The sequence below is a fragment of the Panthera leo genome, chromosome F2 (genome assembly GCF_018350215.1).
Source record: "Panthera leo isolate Ple1 chromosome F2, P.leo_Ple1_pat1.1, whole genome shotgun sequence".
NCBI classification, from domain to species: Eukaryota; Metazoa; Chordata; class Mammalia; order Carnivora; family Felidae; genus Panthera; species Panthera leo.
The window spans coordinates 7040024-7064195 of record NC_056695.1 but is presented as its reverse complement, the minus strand read 5'-3'; the positions used below and the strand labels follow the sequence as shown (position 1 = coordinate 7064195).

Sequence of the window (24172 nt, the reverse complement as noted above, 5' to 3'; positions counted from 1 at the left end):
GGCCTTTGGCCAGCGGGCGCAGAGATTAACCCGGGTAGGTGGCGAGCTGTGGCTCAGACCCGGGGGAGTCGGAGCCGCGCTGTTTCCCCGGGGCCCGGAGTGAGCAGGCGAAGACGGGGTGATTTCCTGCGGGCTTTTACGTTTTCGAAGCTCGGGAAGCGGGAGCCGGACGAAGGGCTTTCGTGCCGTTAGGGAAGGCCGCGGGCAAGCGGGCAGATCCGGGTTAGCTCCCGAGAGCGAGTCCTCGGGGGGCGGGGAGGGGAGCGCGCGCCGCCAGCCCAGGGCGGGCGCCGGGGAGGCCCGCCGCTCCGTAGACAATGGTATCCCCGGAACAAAGCACAACAATAAGGCCTTTGCATTTATAAATCGCGCGCCCGCGCCTGCCTCCGGGAGCCCGGCGGGAGGCGGCGGGAGGCGGCGTGCGGCGGCGGAGCGCGGCCGAGGCTCCGCACCCCCCCCCAGGTAGGGCCGCGCTGCCCGACGCCTCGCGTTCGCACGGCGCGCCCCGCCGCCCACCCGGCGGCGGCGCCGCGCGTCTGGGCGCCCGGCGCGTCTCCTCCCCGTCCCCCGGGCCAGTCCCCCGTGGGTCCGGGATGCGAGGCCGAAGGCCGCGGGCGAGATGGAAGGGGTGGGGAGGTGGCAGCGTCCCGGGGGGCAGCGGCCACCCGCTCGGCCGCCCCTCGTCGCCCCTTCCCGGGGTCAGGGCCCCACGGACCCGGCTGGCACCTGGCTCTCGGCCCTGCCCCAGGGCTCTGCGGGCCTTCGCCGCGGGGACCGAAAAAGGACCGCGGCGAGAGGGCTTCGGCGCCGCCGGCGCCGCTCGAGGACGGGAGGCGCGCGTTTTGCTCTCACGCCCTCTCGCCTTGCCTCCGCCCGACTCCCTCCACCGCGCGCGGACCCCTCGAGGCCGCCGCCGAGCCCCGCCCTGGCCGCTGGCGACTCCTCGGTCGTAACCCAGTTCCCGCTTGGCTCCGCCTGGGGTTTGCACCGGCGAAGCAGGAAATGCGCTGTTCCCGTGCACTTCCCTGCTCAGAAACTCGTCCGCGGGGGTGTTTCTTAGATCCGCACCCCCTCCCGCCCCCGGCCTCCTCCGTAGTCCTGGTTGAAGTGTGGGCTCCTTCCCTTTATTCTCTGGCATGGAGAACCTCAGACCCCCGGGATTGGGGGGGGGGGCGGCGTTTGGGGTGAAGGCAGAGCTGCCCCCCCCCCCCCCATTTTCCAGGCGCACACCGTCCTGCTGGCCCCTCCGTATCTGCCTTGCGACGTTAACGGGAATTTCAGTAGTGGCGTGGCTTCTGTGCATCCGCTTCTGCTGACCCACCCCCACCCTCCTCACACCTTAGAACAAGCCAGAGCTTCAACCCACCAGTCTTCCCGGCACCATGCCCACTGTGAGAGGGGCACTCACCCTCCCACCCGAGGGAGGGCGGTCATGGCTCCTGCCTCCGAGGAACGCACAATGCAGGACATTCGTCTTCCTCCCTCTCTGATTTATTCACTTCCAGCTGGATGTTCTGGGCCTGTTCTACTGTAATCGTTTGTGCCCGGCATGTGAAGGTGATGCCGACATCAGTAGGCCAAAGTCTAGGAGAGGTAAGAGTTGCCTTTGCATCCAGAAAACGCTGCCAAGTTTCCCTAGTCAGCAGGGCTGGATTGGGGCAGGTGGTTGGTTAGGGCGAGGGGTGCGTTCTGTGATCATGAAAGTGATCAAAGTTAATAGGTCATAGGACAGGCCACTCCTGACGGCACTCATTACCACCAGCTCTTCTGTGCAGCTTGAGTCTTAAGCGTATCAGATTTTGAAAGGCGCCTGAGTTGACTTCCAAAGTTTCTTTTTTTTTCATTAAAATTTTTTTTTAACATTTATTAACTTTTAGAGAGAGAGAGAGACAGAGCATGAGCGAGGGAGGGGCAGACAGAGAGGGAAACACAGAATCTGAAGCAGGCTCCAGGCTCTGAGCTGTCAGCACAGAGCCTGACGCAGGGCTGGAACCCACCAACCATGAGATCATGACCTGAGCCAAAGTTGGATGCTTAAGCAACTGAGCCACCCAGGCTCCGGTTTCTAGGCAGAAGGGAAAGTATTGGGAATCTTTGCTGGCTTCCTTTGCAGTCAGCCTCCCATTGACCTCTGTGGTCTGAATTTTTTTCTTCCACTTCTCTGACCTTGCCAAAAACTTCATCAGTACTTTTTAAAGCCTGCACCGTTCTCTCTCAACCTCTCCTTCATCATCTGGGTCTCCAGTCATGGAGCACCTGAAATCTCACCTCTTCTGAGGATCCACACCAGTCCTATTGCTTTTCTGAACCAGCAGAGGGGCCCAGAACCAGAGGCGGGGTGGGGGTGGGGGGTGTCCAGCCCAGGGCGCGGAACCAGAAGGTTGGGTGTGGGGAGTGTCCAGCCCAGGAATGTACATGTTCGCATGTGGATATGATGCATAAGCAAATTTCTACCTCGATGCCTTTTTCACAACCAAAACCTTTAGTATTAAAATTTCTTCATAATCGTAGAGGACAGGTTACAAAGCAGTTTCACACACATGAACTCATCTGATTCTCACCGCAGCCCTGGAGGGAGGCAGCCTTTGTTATTATCCCCATTTTTCAGACAAGGAGAAAGAGACTGAAGAAGCATAGGAAACTTGCTCCAGGTCATGTGACAGGATGCTTGGACCACCCTTGTTATCAGTGGTGGGTCTTGCTTTGAATTTCTTTCCGGGTCATCTCTCCAGCCGGCGAAGGGCCTGATGGTATTTGTAGGGACGAAATAATGATAGCAGACAGGTAGAGATGGACGAGGATTCTTGCACAAAAGCTTCCGGTAGGGCCCCTAACCAGGTCGTGATCATTTTTTAAATATCAGAGATGCAGGGCTGTAACAAGAAAGCATTTGCATCCGGAAGATCTACAATTAGGAGTTTTTATTCTATCACGTAATCTGAGCCCTAGATGACATCTCATTTATTTTAGCGTCATTGAACAAATAGTATGTGAGTATTATATTTGTGTGTTGTGAACAAATTCTAATTTGGCTGGAAAAATGAAAACAATTCAAAGTTATGTGGGGATCAAGTTCAAATATAAGGTAGTTGAGGTCTTCAAAGCTCTACTTGTCTACTTCCATTCGTTCAGACTGAATGAGACTTAGTTAATTATATGAAATTCTTGGGGGGTCTTGTCACATATTAAGGTTTATGCTATTAGTCTCTAGACCTACTGCTGACCATGCCTTTAAGGCATTAACAACGTATTCTGGAGCAGCTAGGTAAAATAAACTCTCTCCATTCTTACTGCTGTGTGGGAGAGTAATGGATGGCAAATATTAATCCTAATTACAAAGTGGAAAATTAAGGCACAGAGCAATTGGGTAATTTGCTTACTGCTTCCAAACCAGTCTAAAAGACAAGCAAATAATTTATTCTTTTAATCGACAAATAATTGTCAATGTATACTGGTACATTGACTGGTTATGGGCACAGATTTGGGAGTTGAACTGTTTGGGATTGAATTCACATTCTACAGTTTATCACCAGTTTATCTGGACATATTACTTATCCTGTAAGTCTCCTCTGTCAAATGGAATATAATTATAATAATAACCTCAGAGAGTCTTATGAAGATGAAATGAGTTAATTGTCCATAAACTGCTTAGCATAGGGCCTGGGACATGGTAAGCGTTAGCACAGGTATTTAATAATAAAATTTAAATTAATGCATGCTAGCATATGAAGGCATGGTGGGAGAATACATTTTATTTTAAATATTTATCTATTTATTTTAAGATAGAGAGAGAGAGAGAGTACGCACGTGCAGGGGAGTGGCAGAGAGAGAGAGGGAGGGAGGGAGTGAATCCACACAGGTTCCAAGCTGTCAGCACAGAGCTGGACGGGGAGCTCAGTCCCACAAACCATGAGATCATAACCTGAGCCAAAATCAAGAGTCAGATGCTTTACTGACTGAGCCACCAGGTGCCCTAGGAGAATAAATTTTATTTTATTATTTTTTTAAATCCCCAAATAGATACTCATTATATTTATTTATTTTTTTAATATATGAAATTTATTGTCAAATTGGTTTCCATACAACACCCAGTGCTCGTCCCAAAAGATGCCCTCTTCAATACCCATCACCCACCCTCCCCTCCCTCCCACCCCCCATCAACCCTCAGTTTGTTTTGAGAATAAATTTTAAAAAGCTACCATAGTACTGAAGGTAAATGCATTATTAACAACTAAAGAAACGTTTTCAAGAAAAACATAAATGGAATTTCATACTATTGTAGCATCTCTTACAACTAGTAATAAACAACATTGTCATGCTTTCATCAAAATTGTCTATTGGCAAATGTTTTGAGAGTTCTATAACCTATTGTACATTTTACAATTACATGTGAATATGACATTTTAACTTTGGTGGTAAAAAAAATATGTTTGTTTTATGCATGTCAACCTTCTGGAACTGTGTGAAGACTGGCAAGGAAAAAATACATAGATTCATAAGACATTCAATATTCTATTAGAAGATATTTGAAATGCAGGGGCACATGGGTAGCTCAGTGGGTTAAGCGTCCAACTTGCTCTTGGTTTCAGCCTAGGTCATGATCTCACGGTTTGTAAGATCGAGCCCCATGTCGGGCTCTGTGCTGACAGCTTGGAGCCTGTTTGGGATTCTCTCTCTCCCTGTGTCTCTGTCCACCCCCTCCCTCCGACTTGTGCACTCTCTCTCTTTCTCTCTTTCTCAATACATAAATAAACTTTGGAAAAAAAAAAAAAGGAAATCTTTGAAATGCAAAGAGACACATTGCAACCAGTACTTATCTGGGTAGGACTAGATTGTTCTAAAGTCATAGAGACAAAGTTCAATTTTGGTAACTATGCCTGTACACATATATTTAAAGGAAGAATGACCCCAAACGTACAAACCTTGCCTGGATCTTTCAGTGTAGCATAATGAAAAGATTCTCCAGTCTAGTTGTGGTTGTTCAGTAACTCGCCACTAGGTAAACAGTGAGTCAGTGACACTGCCTCCTCAGTGTCCTCAAAAAGAGAAAAGGATACTACCTCATGTCGTCCCAACTTTTCCAGATAAAGAAAAGAACAAAAGTCACAAAGATTTTTACCAAGTAAAAGCACTGAGTGAAACTGTGCGAGTGTGTGTGGGTGTGTGTGTGTGTGCATGTGCCCATGAATGTTTGGGTATATATGTATTTACCAAAGGTTCTTTGTCCAAAAAAAAAAAAAAAATTGAGTGTAATGGAAGTAGGAATTGTAGAGAGACCGCACTACTTTGGGCAATAATGGAATGCTGCTGTTTTTAGAGCAAAAGCTTTTTATTTTTTTAACTCATTACTATGCAGAACGTCTCAGCTTTGATCCAGGGCAAAGCAGATGCCATTTTTATGAATTAAGACCATGGATTTACTGGATAACCATTATTTTAGTAAAGCTAATAGGTTATTTCAGTGGCTAATTTAAAACTGGAATTTGGAGTCAAATAGACAACTCTTTCTTTCTTATACTTTCTTTTTATGTAACATTTCCCTGCAACTCACCTGACATTGACAGAATCTTAGGGCAGGAAGGGACTGCATAACCCACACCCTGCTTTTTTCCGAGTTCTTTATAATTACCCTAATGAGAATTTGGGAACATGGAAATGTCTTTCCCAGGTAATTTCACATATTACGCTAATATAGGAAACCACTTGTTACTTATGCACGTATATAAACACACAGGTGCTCTTTTAAAATCATTTATTTTGAAATAACTTCATACTTAGAAGTTGCAAGAATAGTATAAAAAACTGCATTGCATCACGGTCACTAAGACAATTTGGCAGCATTTTATCACTTTTGCTCCATTTCTGTCTAAATAAACAAGGACTTTTCCCCGCATTTACTTTAGCTCACTCTCCCTTTCTAAAAACGTGTAATGTATAGAACAATATAAATATACAACACATATATTCGTTATCACTAACATATACCAATACATTCTGGATACTACATAACTATGTGATACATCAGTGTATTATGTTATATTTTATATAATAAAACATAGACACGTATGTCATTAGCCTTTTTCTGAACCGGTTAAGAGCAAAGTTGTGATGCAATGTCTCCCTCATTCTATGAAACACACTCCCATATGACCACCAAACAACCAAACAAATCAGGAAATAAACATCACTACCATCCATCTAAGCCCCACGCCCAACTCAAATTTTGCAAACTGCTCTAACAAACTCCCTCTCTTTTTTTTTTTCTGGTCCAATGTTCAGTCCAGGATCACACATTGTATTTAGTTATTGTGTCTCTTCAGACTTCCATTGGAAACAGTTCCTCGGTTCATGGTCTTTCTTGTCTCTTATAACCTTTATGGTTTTGAAGAATGCGGGGTTTTCATTCCAAAAAGATGTTCCGCGACGAAGTCTGTCTGCTATGGGCTCACGTAGCCTTGGTAGGAAATCTGCCCAAATGGGAATGTGCTCTTCTCAGGGAGGCTAGATGTCAGCCCATATCATCACTGGCGAATTAGCCTTGGTCACCCGATGACATTGATATCTGCCCAGTTTCTCTGCCTTCACATCATCATTTTCCCCTGTGCAACTGAGAAGTGTTTTTTGTAGGGGGAGTTCTGCCATTATACTCCTATCGTACTCCTCCTCAAACCTCCACCCACCTGCCTTAGCATCCACTTAGATGGGTGACAAATGGTGGTTTTCTATTCCTATCATTTCTTCCATATTTATTTATTCCTTCTATTATACAGAAGTTTATCCACTTAGTTATTTATTTGTTTGTTTGTTTATTTATTTATTTATATCAGGATGGATTCATGGATTCCTTCTTTACTCAATGGATAGTCATCCTGAACTGGTGTTATTTGTTTGGCTGTTCAAGGTGTCGACATTTTGGTCAACGCAGATTTGGGCACCTTTCGAGCTGGCTCCTGGGTCCTTTGGCTATGTCCTTATCAGTCTTTGGCCGTTTCCTTACTTTTGAGCATAACAAGATAGCCCAGGCTCATCTTGAACATCCCCTGCCTTAGCCCTGATTCAGTCATTTCTCCAAGGCGTCAAGGGCATCTTTCGGTGGAGGATGGCATTTGGAAACCAGGATCTTGGTTGTCATAGATACCGGGGCACCACCGCTTCTGCATACACTGAGCAGACAGAGCTGGGAAACATGCATCCGCGTGTGCAAGTACATATACACATGTATCTACTGTATGTCCTTATCTACCTCTAAAATCTATTAAATTTTTTTTAACGTTTATTTATTTTTGAGACAGAGACAGAGCGTGAACGGGGGAGGGGCAGAGAGAGAGAGGGAGACACAGAATCGGAAGCAGGCTCCAGGCTCGGAGCCATCAGCCCAGAGCCCGACGCGGGGCTCAAACCCACAGACCTCGAGATCGTGACCTGAGCCGAAGTCGGACACTTAACCGACTGAGCCACCCAGGTGCCCCAACCTCTAAAATCTATTAAAACCATGAGTTAATTGAGGATATCTCCAATGCCAGTCCAACGTCTCAGAGTTCCTGCTAGCCCACTACCTTTCCATATTTGTAAATCCCTTTCCAAGAGTAAGACACCTGGTTCCCATTACCCTCGAGATATCTGCGTATTTGCTTGATGCAATCAGTCTTCTTACCGCTCCACCTGCCTGCTCTTGGCTCCCAGGCCCATAAATACCTCTGTATGAACTCCACTTGCCATGTTTAGAAGCAAGGGAAGGAAAGCATTACATGTTTCAATTTATGTGAAAATTATTCTAAGTATGAGAGGTGACCATAAAGTATAATATCAAAGTCTTCTTCTTCACTATCTTTACTCCCCAGCATATTCCTCAGGAATAACTTAAAAACAAAATTACAGGGGAGCCTGGGTGGCTCAGTCGGTTAAGCCTCTGACTTCAGCTCAGGTCATGATCTCCTGGTTCGTGAGTTCAAGCCCTGCATCAGGCTCTGTGCTAACAGCTCAGAGCCTGGAACCTGCTGCGGATTCTGCGTCTCCCTCTCTGTCTGCCCCTCCCCTGCTTGTGCTCTCTCTCTCTCCCTCTCTCTCTCTCAAAAATAAATAAATATTAAAAAAAATTACAAGACATTACTTTTTGTTTGTTTCGAATGAGGTCACCCATACTTTTGGAACTACAAGATTGTACCTTTAAAACCAAAACAACTAGGGGCACCTGGCTGGCTCACTCCATACAGCACGTGACTCTAGACCTTGGGGTTGTAAGGTCGAGCTCCATGTTGAGCTCAGAAATTACTTAAAAATAAAATATGAAAAAAATATATCCCTTGGGCTTTCCATCAGAGCTAAAGGAAAACTAGAGATGGGCTCGACCTAGGAGGATTTCTTTTACGAAAAACTCTAAGGAAGCAAGAGGGATAAGCGTTAAATAACATTTTCCAGAAGCGTTCATGGCATGTGTGGCCGCTTTGAGGAAATACTACATAAATATATTGCCTCTCCCTGCTGTCAGCCACACCCACACAGACATTACTCTTCATGATCTTACATGAAGAAAATAATGCATAACAAGGCAGATTTCACGACTTGCCCAAAGTGCAGAGGTTCGCCAATCTCATTTACCCTGCTTCTATGCATGACTGAATTCCCATGAGTCGTTTCCATCTTCAGCATGAGAGAGAAAGTTTGGTGGAACAGTATTAAAATGAAGACCAGCCTCTGAGCCTCCAAACTGGGCTCAGCTCCCCACCCCTAAACTGCATCTTCCACGGCTGCTTTCTCTCGGCATAGCTTGGAGCTGCCCTGCTAATCTCCCCTGCCCCCCTCAACCTCCCCCCTGCCACCCCCACCACCCACACAGTGAGCTGGTACAAGTTCAGTTGCAGTGGACAGCCCAGGGCTCACCCCAGACTCGTCTCTGCTGGGCAGATCTTTTCTTCCTTTTCAGATCCGAAGGAGGAAAGTCTCACTGGGTTGTTTCTTCAGAAAACATGATGATCAAACATCCCAAAGCCAGAAGGGGCAGCCTCTAGTTAAGCGAAGACCGTAGGCATGAATGATTTAATGACGATGAATCAACTGGTTTGATCACTTACGGAGTGAGACTTACAAAACATATGTAATAGACCAACTGAGTCGTGGAAGAGTTGTTCACACTGAACCTTTAATTCTTGCACAGTTTAAGTCTCCAGTAGTTGAAGGGCTTATACGAGTCTGATTTTGCCATTACTTAGTTTATTCTATTTAACAGATGAATTACAGTAGCATATTTCTAAAGATGAGTAATGTTGGGGCGCCCGGGCGGCTCAGTCGGTTGAGCACCCGACTTCGGCTCAGGTCACGACCTCACGGTTTGTGAGCTCGGGCCCCGCGTGGGGCTCTGTGCTGACAGCTCGGAGCCTGGAGCCTGCTTTGGATTCTGTCTCTCTCTCTCTCTCTCTCTCTCTCTCTCTGTCTCTCCCTTGCTCACACTCTGTCTCTCAAAAATAAATAAAAACATTAAAAATTAAAAAAAAATAAAGGTTAGTAATGTAAATGCTTTTCAACGCTTTTGGCTAGCAATTGATTTGGGTACCTTTTAATAGTGAACATTTCTGATGCTTGAGCCTCGCGTGTAATCACCAATCCCAGTTCAACCCTCCGGAGGCATCCTATCCATTGCGGTAGCCTATGCGGTCCCGCATAAACTAGCTCTTACCTCTCTCTCTAGTCCCACCTCTCACTGCTCTGTGCCCACATCACGATATTCTAGCCAACCGGCCTCTCCCTGCTCTTAAAATAGCCCAAGCTCCTTCCTCCTTGAAGCCTCCGTTCTCCTCCCTCTGCATGGAGCCAAAGCCCCCAATATTTTTTTATGGCGGGCTCCCTCATTGGATGATGCCACCTAGTCTGAGACCATCCTACCTAAAGTAGCCAATGTCCGCCACCTCCCCGACAAACCTATCACACTCTGTTCTCTCACCTGCTTTATAACTTTATTATTGGCAGTCATCATATTTCATATTTCTCTGTTTGCCATCCATCCCTCTCCCCATTAAAATGCCGGCTCCCTGAGACGTTGTCTGTGTTGTGCATTTTCCTGGATCCACTGTGCCCAGGACAGATGGTGACTGGCGCATCGGGGGGACTCAGCAAGATTTGTCGAGCGAATGAATGATTGCCGGAGACTGAGCTCAGCCAGTAGAGGATTTCCCCATGCCCTCAGTTGGACCAAAACTGGGGACACTTTTGACTGCTGGTTAGTGGCTCACTAGTCATTTCCATGTCTTGTCATTTCTTTGACACACTCTTCCCCCTGAGAGCTTGCATTGCTTTCACTGAAGCCTCATGTTGTCGCTTTAAGAGGGAGGAATGTTCCCTATGGACATGTAGTTCATTAACGGAGTATTATCTCGCAGAGTAACTAAGAACTTTCAAAAGAAGGGTGATGGTTATAAGAGCCTCTAAATAATTTTGACTGATTAGGTATCTTAATCCAGTTGCCGGTTAATTGTGTTTGCTTGTGATTAAGAATATGATTTTCACCTCCCCCCTCCCCCTCCAGTCTCTCTGTCTTTGGAGAAAGCCAATCTTCCTGCCCTCTTCATATCTACAGCTAGCTCTTTGAAGGTGTTTGTTGAGGGGATGAGACCACAGCTATCGCCTGGAGCCAGGAGCTGGGAAGAAGGAATCTCTACCAAGCCACCTGCAGGTTGACTAAGAAAGACCCCCACGCCCACAGCAAACAACAGCGAGATCTGAGGCCAGGCACCCCTCCCCACCCCCTCTCTCTCCGCCCACGGCACTATTTCTGGGGAGAAAATGACCCCGTAGTCGAAAGGCTGATCGCAATGACGCGTTCTTGAAAGCACAGCTTCTCAACCCGTCGGTGGAGAAGGATCGGGTTTTTTCTTTATTGCCAACCTGTCGCACGTGGACACTTTCAAAAGACGGTAAAGATAAATCGCCGGAAACGTGAAATGGCAAAGTCATGCAAAATACAAGCCCCCGTTTTTTGTTAAAAGGTTCATCTGATGTCCACCGAACTCTTGCATCGCTACCGGAGTTCCGACCTGCTCCCTTGCGAGATCTCTGTCTCTGCCCCGCAGGCCGGGCAGGATGGCGCCCTGTCCCACCCCACGGCACAGAGACCTCTGAGAGCCTCTCTCAGAAAACCCGGGACCTTAAAACAGCAGCCTTTTTCTCATTTTGCACTTTCAGGTTCCTCGTCCTTCTTTATTGTTTTAGTTAATTAATTAATTTGAGAAAGAGGGAGAGAGCGAGAGAGGAAGAGAGGGAGAGAGAGAATCCCAAGCAGGCTCCCCACTCAGCACAGAGCCCGAACCGGAGCTCGATCCCACGACCCTGGGATCGTGACCTGAGCCCAAATCAGGAGTTGGACACTGAAGCGACCGAGCCACCCAGGCTCCCCTTTCTTTATTCTTTTCAAAGGAGGTAACAAATTGACTATAAACGTGATACTAGATGAAAACCTCTATCACTACTAAGCGCCAAATCAACCACCCCCCTTGTTGACGTTATTTACTGTGGCAGGAGGAGGCTGCGTGTTGTGGTGGGTAGAGACAGGAAAGCATTCAGCCTCCCTGCCCGGATTTAGCGCGGACGTAGAAGGACTGAAAGACCTGGACGGCAAACTCGAGCAAGGACGAAAGGGAGAATTAGGTTAACCTAACCTTCTGATGGCCTGCTTCTAAGCCACAGCTGTGAATTCTTTCTCCTGCTGCCAAATCGAAGCCTATATGATTAACCGAAAGATACTCCTACATATCATCTATATAAATTACATATGTATATTTAATTTCTTCTGTTTTAGCAATGAAGAAACTGACGCAACTTTTCTTTTTTTTTTTAATTTTTTTTTTTTTAACGTTTATTTATTTTTGAGACAGAGACAGAGCATGAATGGGGGAGGGTCAGAGAGAGGGAGACACAGAATCTGAAACAGGCTCCAGGCTCTGAGCTGTCAGCACAGAGCCCGACGCGGGGCTCGAACTCACGAACTGTGAGATCATGACCTGAGCCAAAGTCCGCCGCCCAACCGACTGAGCCACCCAGGCGCCCCACGCGACTTTTCTAATAGCCAATCTGGGGAATCAAAGGGTGTAGTCCTTTCCCTAAGGCATTTGGAGCTGTGACAACACACATGCCACCCTGTAGATCACATGTAACGAATGGCCTAGGCTCACCCCACGACTCGTGAGGTGCCTTTGTCTCTCTGATGAGATCAGACTTTGGGGGCAAACTCTCCACACCATCCCCCGCTCATCTAACTTCTAACTCCAACCTGGAGTCTTGGCTGTCACAAGGCCCCTCGGGTCCCATCTTCCTTTTGTTCCCATCACCATCAACCAAGAGCTGTGGTCACAAGTTTCTGTGTATGGGAGATATTTACATATAATAACATTGATTCATTGTTTGTACCTCTTAACACATTGCTGCCATACTAAGGCCTTCGTTCAGACGGAGGGTTTGCAATTGTTCATTGGGGAGAAATTGCATTTTCCGGGCAGACACTGAACTGTTCATCCAAAATGCTTTCCATTCTAAGTTGCATTTAGCAGTAGGCTTAAAGATGCTTACATGGTGGAGTCACATTCCCTCAGTTTTACGTTTCTTTTTTTTTTTTTTTTAACGTTTAGTTTTGAGAGACCGAGCGCAAGCAGAGGAGGGGCAGAGAGAGAGGGAGACAGAGAGAGAATCTGAAGCAGGCTCCGCGCTGTCAGCTCAAAGCCCTACCTGGGGCTCAAACCCATAGACTGTGAGATCATGACCTGAGCCGAAGTTGGGTGCTCAACCGACTGAGCCCCCCAGGGGCCCCCGTGTTTTAATTTTCTTAAAAGTTTTTATTTAAGGGGCCCCCCGGGTGGCTCACTCAGTTAAACATCTGACGCTTGATTTCAGTTCAGGTCACGATCTCAGTGCTCATGGTTCCAGCCCCACATGGGGCTCTGCGCTGACCGCACAGGGACGGCTTGGCATTCCCTGTCTCCCTCACTTTCTGCCCTCCCTCCCTCTCTGTCTCTCCCTCTTTCTCAAAAATAAATAAACATTTAAAAATAAAGTTTTTATTTAAATTCCAGTTAGTTAAGATACAGTGTCCTATTAGTTTCAGATGTACAATATGGTGAATCACTACTTTCATACATCACCCAGTGCTCATCATGGCCAGTGCCCTCCAATAGGCAAGTGCCATTGCCTATTGCAGCCAGCCCCCACCCACCTCCCTTCTGGTATGTAAGTTCATTTTTTTTTTAAAGGGGATACTGCATTTTTAAGCGCATGAATGAGGAAAAGCCCTTTGTCGTTTTGCAAAATATAAGAACTCATATTTATGCTTCGCACTCTGCAAAGTATTTTTATATACATACTTCAAATTCATCTTCAAAATAACCCTACCGCTTAGATATTCATACTGCTTCCTTCCCCCCCGCCCCCGCCCCCACAAAAAGAAAATGAAGTTCAGAGAGATGAAACGATCCCCCAGAGTCACAAATCTGGAAAGGATTGGATCCTTCGATTTCACAGTTTATGCTTTTTCTACCGTTCCACGCTGTTAACACGGTTTCTCACGTGTAAAAAGGCCATTTCCACCATTTTCCTGCTGGCCTGTGTGTCATTCTCCCAGGGCTTGAAGGACTCCGGTTGCCTTCGATTACTGTGAGCACTCCAGCCTGGCTTGAACACTTAGGTCAACATGCTTTTCATTCAGTATTTTTGTAGTGATACTTTCTATCCATAGACTAATGTGGTAACACAGTGTCCTAAACTTAGCTTCCCATTATGGACTCCAAGAGTAGCATGCTCCCAGCCGTGTCTCCCAGACTCCTCCCGAGGGCCTGGGGAATCTGTATTACAAGCCTTCCCGTGGTCCTCTTCCTGAGGAAGAACACTGCTAAGATAGTAAAAGTAGGAAGGTGTTAATGATAGGATAGAATTGTGCCAACATAGAGGAAAATCGTAATGTGTGCTATTTTAAATGTATGGTAGGTACCCTGAATACTATTATTCCTAAAAAACCAACAAGCAAAACATGTACCTTAGGCTCTTAGGCCTGGCTTATTTGCAAAATAATAAAACTCCAGAACAAACCATCTTCTTAACTTCATCTTACCACTTTTCCCATAAAACAGACGTTGCCTGGGCCACCTTTAATGTCTTTTTGCCAAAGGGAAAAAATTAGGACTCAATTTTTTTCTTTTTCTTCAGCTACATCCCTTTCTGTGATTCCTGTAGTGGCTTCCTCCCAGAAAGAGTTGACTATTTATGTCTTCCATGGCGATCTTTCAAAAACTTTTAAAAACTTTATTCATTTGTTTAAGTAATCTCTACACCCAACATGGGGCTGGAACTCACGGCCCTGAGATCACCAGTCGCACGCCCTTCTAACGGAGCCAGCCAGGCGCCCTGCTACTTTTCAAAATTTTGCTAACAGAGTACAGACCCCAGTATATTGCAGTTGGTTATTTTTGTTAAAATTGGCCACTGTTCAGATGCCTCTTTATGCCACTTTATACCTCCTTATACCACTTTGGGACACAAAGTGCTTAATAAATACTAGTTAATTATCAAAATTTGATAAGAATGGTGGAAAAGGGGTTGGCATCTTTTTGGCTTTCTCAAATCCTATTTCTTGTGTATTGTGTTCAGTTCATTTCACTTGCTAGAGTCTTACGCTTTCGTGTATTTCTGGGCTCATGCAAAAAGAATCATTTGGCCTGTATCAAATACATATCTATCCCTGAAATTTCAAGAAATTTTTAAAAAATTTTTTAATGTTTATTTATTTTGGAGACAGAGAGACAGAGCATGAGCAGGGAAGGGGCAGAGAGAGAGGGAGACAGAGAATCTGAAACAGACTCCAGGCTCTGAGCTGTCAGCACAGAGCCCGACGTGGGGCTTGAACCCACGAACCGCAAAATCACGACCTGAGCCGAAGTCAGACACTCAACCGACTGAGCCAGCCAGGCACCCCAAAATTTCAAGTAATTTTAAGAATGTTCAACATGACAATCCAAATTATTTATAAGCAATCACAGACCATTCATACATAAATAGAATTTTTTTTACTGTTGTATTGCTGCAGGAATGAAGACATTGAAACCCACTAACATTTAGTTAAAATAGATGAATTTGGATAAAGGAAAAATGGACTTCTGTGTAAGTTTTATTTTAGTAACCCTCTGTAAGTTTTCAAAATTAGTCACAGATGAAAAGGTTTTCTTCAAAGGACCACATACTGCATGATTCCCTTTATATGAGGGGTACAGAGTGGGCAAATTCATAGACAGAAAATAGATGACCAGTTGCTTGGGCTGGGGGTACGGAGAAACCGGGGTGATGGCTAAAAGGGTTAGGGCTTCTTTGTAGGGTGATGGAGTGCTGTAAACTTGATTGAGGGGATGATCACACAGCTCTGAGTTTGCTAATAACCACTGAATGGTACATTTGAAATGGGTGAATCGTATAGTATGTCAATCATAACAGTAAAACTGCTATTTTAAAAAATTAGAAATCAGGGGCGCCTGGGTGGCTCAGTCTGTTAAGCATCCAACTTCAGCTCCGGTCACGGTCTCGTGGTTCGTGGGTTCGAGCCCCATATCCCGCTCTGTGCTGACAGCTCAGAGCCTGGAGCCCGCTTTGGATTCTGTCCTCCTCTCCCTCTGCCCCTTCCCCTGCTCGTGCTCTGTCTGTCTCTCTCTCTCACTCTCTCAAAAATAAACATTAAAAAAAATTTTAAAAACTAGAAATCAGAGACAATCTGGAAAAAACACAGATATTAAAAGTTTTGTTTGAAATTGAAACCTGCTTGGAAGATAACAGACACTAGGGTTGCACCAATCAGGATATTATTCCTTCCCTATTCCCCTGCACCACTCCCCCACCCCCGTCCCCCCACAGGCTCATTTCCACATTAGCAGTAAATGAATTATCTTCTCTTCCATAGTAGTTAATAGAAAAATGTTCTAGCACATAAACTAATGGATTTATGATTAGTCATAGGACAATTTTAACATCTGACAAGTTTGATTTTAAACCTGATTTATTATTTTATGTCTTATTTTCAACTTGACTTTATAGTTACTTTTGAAAGAATCTTGCTTAAAGCATTGTACAAATCTACTTCAGCATCCTAAATGAGGTGTTTCCTCTCTTTCCACCTTCCTGCCTGGAATGGGTAAAATGAGTTTTCACCCTCTCTTTCTCAGTCTCATTAAAATTAAATGGCAATTACAGTTTATGGCTGGGATACTGATGAACTTTGAAAAAAGGAGAAAAAAAAAAGATAAGTTTACCTTATGTTGATCAAGTTCAAAACGACACTAGAGTAACAGTAAGATGGGAAGAAAGTTTTAACACACAACCCTTTTCCGTTTTCCTAATACGTGTTGGTTGTATATGTTTACCGGGTATGCTCTTGTTCATTTGGGAACTCGATAACATATTCCAGAAAAATTCAGCATCACGCTCAATGGTATTAAATAAGGTTGGGGATTGCATGAACTTGAAAAGTATTTGTGTAGGAGAAAATTCTCATCCGCAGTCAATACGTTATCCTCTTAAATAATTTTCACAAAGGGATTTAAAAGGGACATGACCATGTTCTGTGCAAAAATGCATTCTCTGGTTTTCCGAGGACTCAAAATGACGAAGAAAAGCCTTCTTTGTCTACACAGTGAGCTGTACCCTAACCAGACGGCTTTCAGATTTAAGCATGAGTGGCAACATGGCTTGCTTGATGTTGCGATCGCTGGAGTTCTCGGTCAGTGCAAGACCCCACTGCCAGTTCTCTGCGAAGCAAGGCATCACGGCTGTGGGTCAGGGCGGCCTCAGCTACCACACTGAGGGTTAGCAAATGATTTTACCAGCTGCTGTTTAAACGTCTTATTTGTCCTTCCTGCCTCAAAGAGGAATATTTTTCTAAAATTGATTGTGGTAGGTTTTCTGTCTGGAAACATTTGCCTAGAGAAGACAGAGTTCTTCTAGTTGTAAGCAATAGACCGAGGGCTTACTATTCAGTTCTTAAATCTGTGGGTTTTTCTACCAAAACAAGGAGTCGATTGCAGTCAGAATGCAGCACGGTTACTCGTTTTTGATTCTCTTATCACCCCACACTTCGGGGAACTTAGTCATTTTTATTTGGGGCCAGGAAAAAATTTGCAGCCTTGTAAAAGAATCAAACTTCCTGATAGCTGCCTGGATGATTTACCTGTGCCCACTTTCACCTAGTTATGATCTTCCCGCACAAAGGGAATTCTCTACCGCTAGAGAACCAGATAATTCCTAACCTAAACTGAAAAATGTTGTGAACAAAATTTAAGATCCAAGGGAAGATATATTTGATATATTCCTTTTATGGTTCCCAAACAGAACAAACAAACCGGCAGAAAACATCCACGATGACACATTTGAGGCTGAAATTGTGTCTCTACCATCCCGATCATTCATATGTGCTCAGATACACACATTCTCTCCATTTCTGATTTTACATAGTCAGTTGGTGCAAGCGAGTCAAATAATTGTTACTCTCTATGCTGCTCTGATTACTCCGATATGTTAACCTTCTAGTGAATTTCAGAAGACACAGCCTCTTCATGTTGTCAGTTAATATATTTAACTCGGATGAGGTAAACAGCAGTCCAGCAAAATTCTGTTCTGTAGTATCAACTACACTCAATAACTCTTTGTTCTAGTTTACAGTCGCAGTTTGAATTCTGACTCCCGAGGGGCAGAGAAATTTTCTAGAAAGGCCAAGTCATTGAATTTTACTTGCAGTCGGCTTTACGTGGGGACACTTGTTCATTCCACAAATCAATCACAAAGTATTCGTTAGTAGAAGGAATCCCCCAAATATCTAACAAAATGTCATCTGTTACCAAAAGCATTAATTCTATTTGAAATAAATGCATTTCTGTTAGTAAACACACACACACACACACACACACACACACACACACACACAACACCCCTTGGAATTTTAGAATCTCGTCATTTTGTTGACCTACTTTTTTACACTGGAATTACTTTATTAAGTTAGATCAAACACAGGCTCTTTGCCTCAACTAAATGGACGTGCTAAACTGGCTCCAGAGTTGATTTGTGGAACTCATTATGGACTTCACAAAGTGTTCAAGGTTACTTTTCAATTTGTTTCAGCCAGAATCAATAAATCTCTCACCTGGTTTCTTTGCTGCACGTATTGTACTGGTTAATCATGTATATACTCAGCACAGCACGTTAGACCCGGAGAGGGCTTTCGGATGGGAGCCAACTTGTAACTACCATGCTGTTGAAATGCAAAAACAAAGGAAAACTGCTTCTGTTTATTATTAAGGTGTGAGTGAACTAAGAGCCATAAATAATCTTGCTGGCCAGTTTCCAGGACCAGAAGAAGGAAAGAGAAAGAGAGAAGGAGAGGGAGAGGGAGAAGGAAGGAGAGAAAACTAACTTATGAAATTGCTTTGTTGAAGCATCTCAACATTTAGAAAGCTCTTAATGGGGAGTCCCAAGTGTCCAACAAGGAAAGGAGTAGTTGGCTCTACAAATACAGAACTGAGCTTTCTTATTTACATACACTTACATAATATTGTAAGAGACGGCACGAAATCCTATTCAGAGACTACATATTCAACTTTAAATTTATGTTGGTGAATATAGAAGAGCTCTAGCAAAGAAAACTTTAAAATATCATCTTGACGGGGACCTCTTTCATGCTATTTCATTCCTCTCTTCTCTGGACCCTATTTATATACAGAACTAAGCTTCAAGATTCTAGCTAACTATGGATGGATGTATTATTGTGTGCTCCAGGGGTCCCCGATCAACCTAGCTTTGTTCCAACTGAGTCAGGACACTGCTTTGGGCCTGAGCTCCATCTCGTCCGGGCTGTGCCCCTAATAGCTGTATGGCTCTGGGCTAATCATCTCATTTCTTCTTCCATAAAATGAGATGGTTGCCCAAGATTACTCTTGAGTGCCTCTCAGCTTACACATTCTAGGATTCTGTAATTCTCCATATGGCAATGAGATTTCAAAACTCCTACCTCTCTGATGAAGTAGGGAAGTAAAATATTTCTAAACCTACACCTGTTAGTCTGCATTAAAAGCACCTGGGGGTATGGTAGGTTTGAGGTAACTTGCATTAATCTGCATTTTTACCAAGCAGCCGAGGAAATTCTCACCTGGATGGTTCTTAAGACCTGGCTTGGAGAAGCCTTGCCTTGGGGATTCTTTAAGCTTCTAATGCAGAAAAGGCTGTGAAAATCAAGACTTTTTAAATGATTTTTACCTCCGGGTCACTTTAACATTCTGAATGAAAATAACAGCTTGTGCATTTAGGAAATTAACATATATAAAAGACAATCCCAGGAAGAGGGATAGTAGTCATAGCTGGGGGACAATTTCAAGATTTCAGCTACTAGTTCATGTTGCCTGTTGCAAAGAATGAGTGGAGATAGAGGATTGTAAGAACAATGTCTCTGTTTTCAATTTTAGTGGAAATTACCGTAGCAAAATAAATGTCCAAGCTATAAAGTACTGTAATAGCCTCACAGTCACTAAATATAAACTAATTATTTTGCATGCCTTAGTACCATGAAGGGTGTTTGGCATTTCTCTTTTGAGCTTTATTCACTTCATTTTCATCAATCTCACAGCCTAATGACGGGGAATCTAGTCTTGACCCATCCACTCTCTTTTTTTTTTTAACAACAGTTTTTTTTTTTTAAATATGTTTCACAGATCCTACAATTCACCCTTTCAAAATGTGTAATTCAGTGGCTTTTAGTATACTCACAGGTACCTGTGAATTACTAAATTACTAATTAGAATTACTAATTAACCACCGTCAATTTTAAAATGTTTTCATCGCCCCCAAAAAAAAAGCTTTTGGCAGTCTCCTCTCATTTCCCCCCAGACCTCCATAATCCCAGGAAATCACCAACTACTTCTGTCTCTCTAGTTTTGCCCGTTTGGGACATTTCATACAGATGGAATCATACACTATGTGGTCTTTTGTGGCTGGTTTCCCTTGCTTAGCAAGGCTCATCCATGTTGTAGCCTGGATCGGTGACTTCATTTATTTCTCCGGTTGATTAATTACCTTGTAGGGGTGCGCTACAGTTTACTTATCCACTCATCAGTTAATAGATACGTGGCTTGTTTCTGTTTGGGGGCTATTGTGAATAATGCTGCTATGCACATTTGTATGCAAGTTTTTATGCAGACTCATATTTTCATTTTTCTTGGGCTGGAATTGCTAGACCATATGGTAACTATATTTAACCATTTGAGGAACCTGCTGAAGTGTTTCCCAAAGTGGTTGCACCATTTTAAAATCTCACCAGCAACGTCCGAGAGTTGCAATTGCTTACATCCTCACCAATGCTTGTTATTAGCGGTCTTTTTTTTTTTTTTTTAATGTTTATTTCTTTTCGAGAGAGATAGAGAGTGCGTGAGCAGGGGAGGGCAGAGAGAGAGGGGGACAGAAGAGCTCAAGCAGGCTCTGTGCTGACAGCAGAGAGCCCAGTTCCCGGCTAGAACTCACAAGCCACGAAATCATGACCTGAGCCTAAGTAGGACACTTAACCAACTCAGCCACCCAGGCGCCCCTTATTAGCGGTCTTTTGATTAGTGCCATCGTAGTGGGTATATACCATCATCTCATTATGGTTTTGATTTGCATTTCCCTAATGAGTAATGAGGTTGAGGATCTTTTCATGTGCTTATTGGCGGTTTGTATGTCTTCCTTGGAGAAATGTCTATTCAAACTCTTAAGCCCCGTTTGAAATTGGGTTGTCTTTTGATTATTGAGTTGCCAGAATTCTTTTTATATTCTAGATACAAGTCCCTTGTCAGATATATGATTTGCAAACGGTTCTCCCTGGAAGCATGGAAGTTGTTCCTTTTGATGTCTGTTTTGTGTATTTTTTCCATTGGTTGCTTGTGCTTTTGGTGTCAAAAATCAGAAAACTTTCCCTAAACCAAGATCATGAACACTTATGCCTATGTTTCCTTTCATGAATTTTGTAGTTTCAGCTCTTACATTTCTGTTTGATCCATTTTTTTTTAGGATTTTATCTATTTTTCATTGTGGTAAAATACACATAACAAAACGGACCATTTTAACCATTAAGTTCAGTGGTGAACTTAACCATTAAGTTCAGCAAGCATACAGTTCAGTGGTGTTGAGTACATCCACGTTGCTGTGTAACTCTTTTCAGTCTGCCACACTAAAATTCCCTAACCATGACATACGCCCGTCTCCCTCTCAGCCCCTGGCCGCCAGCATCCTGCTTTCTGTTCTATGAACTTGACTGCCTCCTAAATGAAGCTTATTTCACTTAGCATAACGCTCTCAAAGTTCACCCATTTTGTAGCATGTGTCAGAACTTCCTGCCTTTTTAAGGCTGAATAAATACTGTATCGTATGTATATGCCACATTTTGTTTAGGTGTTTAGCCATGTTTTAGTTAATTATGGCGGTCTATGGTGTGAGGTAGGGTCCAACTCTATTCGTTCCGTGCTGAAATCCAGCTGTCTCAGCACCATTGGTGGCCCATCTTGTCCTAGCACAGAGAAGTAATTGTATTTAAATAACTTTATTATTTCAAAGTCTTGGATGTCAGGGGAGAAACAATCCAAAGACTGTGTTAAAAGATACAGTGTACAGTCAGGGCACGTTGTGTTGTGGGTGACAACAGCATTTCAAGACGAGGTATAAAAAACAAAATATGAAGATGCCATGTCATTGTTTGTTCCTCATACTCTAGATCTTTCTACCGTTTTCCGTGTACTATTGAAAAGTAAACTGTCCCTGCATGTGCTGCTTTAAGGGAATTGTGAAACTGAATAACACAAACCATAACTTAAAATAACTCAATTTGTATCATCATCATCATCATCAATATTTAAATACAACAGTTATCGTAAAGCACGCGTATGGACATATGAATTGGAAACAATCATCAAAATCACTTCTATTTCCAGTTTGGTGGGAACGTCAGTCGCCAAGAATCCATATATACTTAACTACCAATAGGTGGCGCTAGACATTTAGTCAGAATTTCATTCCTTTTTACGTGCATCCCGAGAAAGTGTCCCACTGGGAAAGAGACACAGTCTCTGGCGGGGACCTAAATAAAATCTTTGGGAGCAAATGGACTCTTTTCAATTAAACTGATACCTTCTTCTGCTTCTTCCTGCTATTCAGGGGGCCCTTCAGGTCTAGGATGTAATCAAACCCTCTGGAATCCACCGAGAAAGAGCCAGGAAAACTTCGAGCCAGGGACACTTTGGAGGGGTTTTTCTTTGTTTCTGTAAGACTTAAAAGAAAGCAAATGTAACGACAGCAGCGAGAGATCTACATCTGACTCCAGGTTAGTTACAGAACCAAACAAATGATTGAGAACAGGACAGAATTCAGTCACTTGTATGTATTGCCTATATTTTTATAGCAGTTGTTAATTTGACCACCAGTAGATTAAATATTATGTATACATATATATGTATATATATGTACATGTATATATATATCTGTGTAAACACACATAACCTATTGATTGTTGTTACATTAATATTGAAAACAATTTAAAAACTGACTTTCTACATTAAAAACCTACACATTACAGCAATATTATATACTGAGCAACTTCATTTTTATTGGTGATGCTTTATACCATTGACGGTTTGTAGCAAGCCCCATGCTATCATTCAATCTGACCCACAAAAAAAGTATAATATGGAAGATAAAGCCACAAAACAGATAACCCTGTACTCTACAACCCATCCCTAGAGTATGTTCACCTCTTTTTGGAAATTTCTTGGCTTTGGATAAACGTGCGAGAATATGAGAATTGTCCCAGAGTCCTGAACCTTTCGTTCTAGAACCTCACCTTAGTCCTAGATCAGTCCAGCTTTGCCAGGCTTTTTTTTTTTTTTTTTTTTTAAACCTTTTCCTGGCTTCTGTGAAAAAGAGCAAACTTTCTTTACATAACAGCATCCTTAGTGAGGGTAAAACTCTTGCATTCTTTATTTTGTCTTTCCCGAAGTACAACTTACTACCGTGGTAGATGTCCCCCCTGCCCCCATTTGGAAATTTTCAGGCATAGCCTCCTACAGTAGAACGTATCCACTATGCTTGTTCTACTACACGGAAAATATATGGATAGAATGAGCAAAATGTTTTTTACCAGTTCCAGATAATGCAAGACACGAAATTTCTTTACATTTTTTCCCTTCCAGTGATAAAAGCTAAACATTTAAAATTTCAAATGAATTAAATTCCCATCAAACACACTGCGATTTTATTGGTTCGTTTAAAATTGCATTGGTTCATTTTAAATTTACTTCACGTGACTTTCACATTTACTTTTTAATTTTACTTCACATTAATTCACTTTAATTTACTTTACATTTTTAATGTACTAAACTTTGCAATTTAGGTATGTTAACTTATTTAGCATTTATAAGAAACTATTGTTGGGGCCCTGGGTGGCTCAGTGGGTTAAACGTCTGACTTCAGCTCAGGTCATGATCTTGCAGTCCGTGAGTTCAAGCCCCTCCCTAGGCTCTGTGCTGACAACTCAGAGCCCAGAGCCTGCTTCAGATTCTGTGTCTCCCTCTCTCTACCCCTCCCTCCTCTCAGGCTCTGTCTCTCTCCCTCTCAAAAAATGAATAAATGGTAAAAAAAAAAAATAAAAAATAAATAAAAGACACTATTGTCCTTCTTGGCAGGACTCCATTGGATGCCAAATATACTTACATTTTTATCACACCCCAGGGAACTACTTGAAGGAGAGCTTTTGGTATGCTGGCTAAATTCACATGATTGTTAGTGTTTTTCAAAGTAGGGTTCCTGGGCCTTGGGAAACCTCCAGACATTCTTGGAGATCTATGGATTTTCTAAGCAATTTAATAGTTTTTGTTTTCGATTGCTTAAAATATATACATATGTGTGTGTGTGTGTGTATATACATATGTATATTATATATATCGTGAAGATAACCACCTCATAACCAATCATTGACAGTTTCAGTTTCCGTGCTCAGACTGCATTCAGACTGGATGAAGCAATACTGCTTTAAACACTAGGAAAAAAAAGAAACTGGGTGGGGCCGTGGGGCGGGAGCCCTGTTAGTAATGCTTTGTTGCTGATTGGAATCACACTCCTTTAGGTTTTCAAATACAATTTACATGATGCT

At 43.5% G+C, this 24172-nt stretch overlaps 1 non-coding gene across 1 annotated transcript; it reads right to left on the bottom strand.

The window, feature by feature from the left end:
- Positions 1 to 14857: 14857 nt before the first annotated feature.
- Positions 14858 to 14942, bottom strand: TRNAR-UCG. The gene has a single exon. It is a non-coding gene; the product is annotated as a tRNA-Arg (tRNA).
- Between the last annotated feature and the right edge of the window lie 9230 nt (positions 14943 to 24172).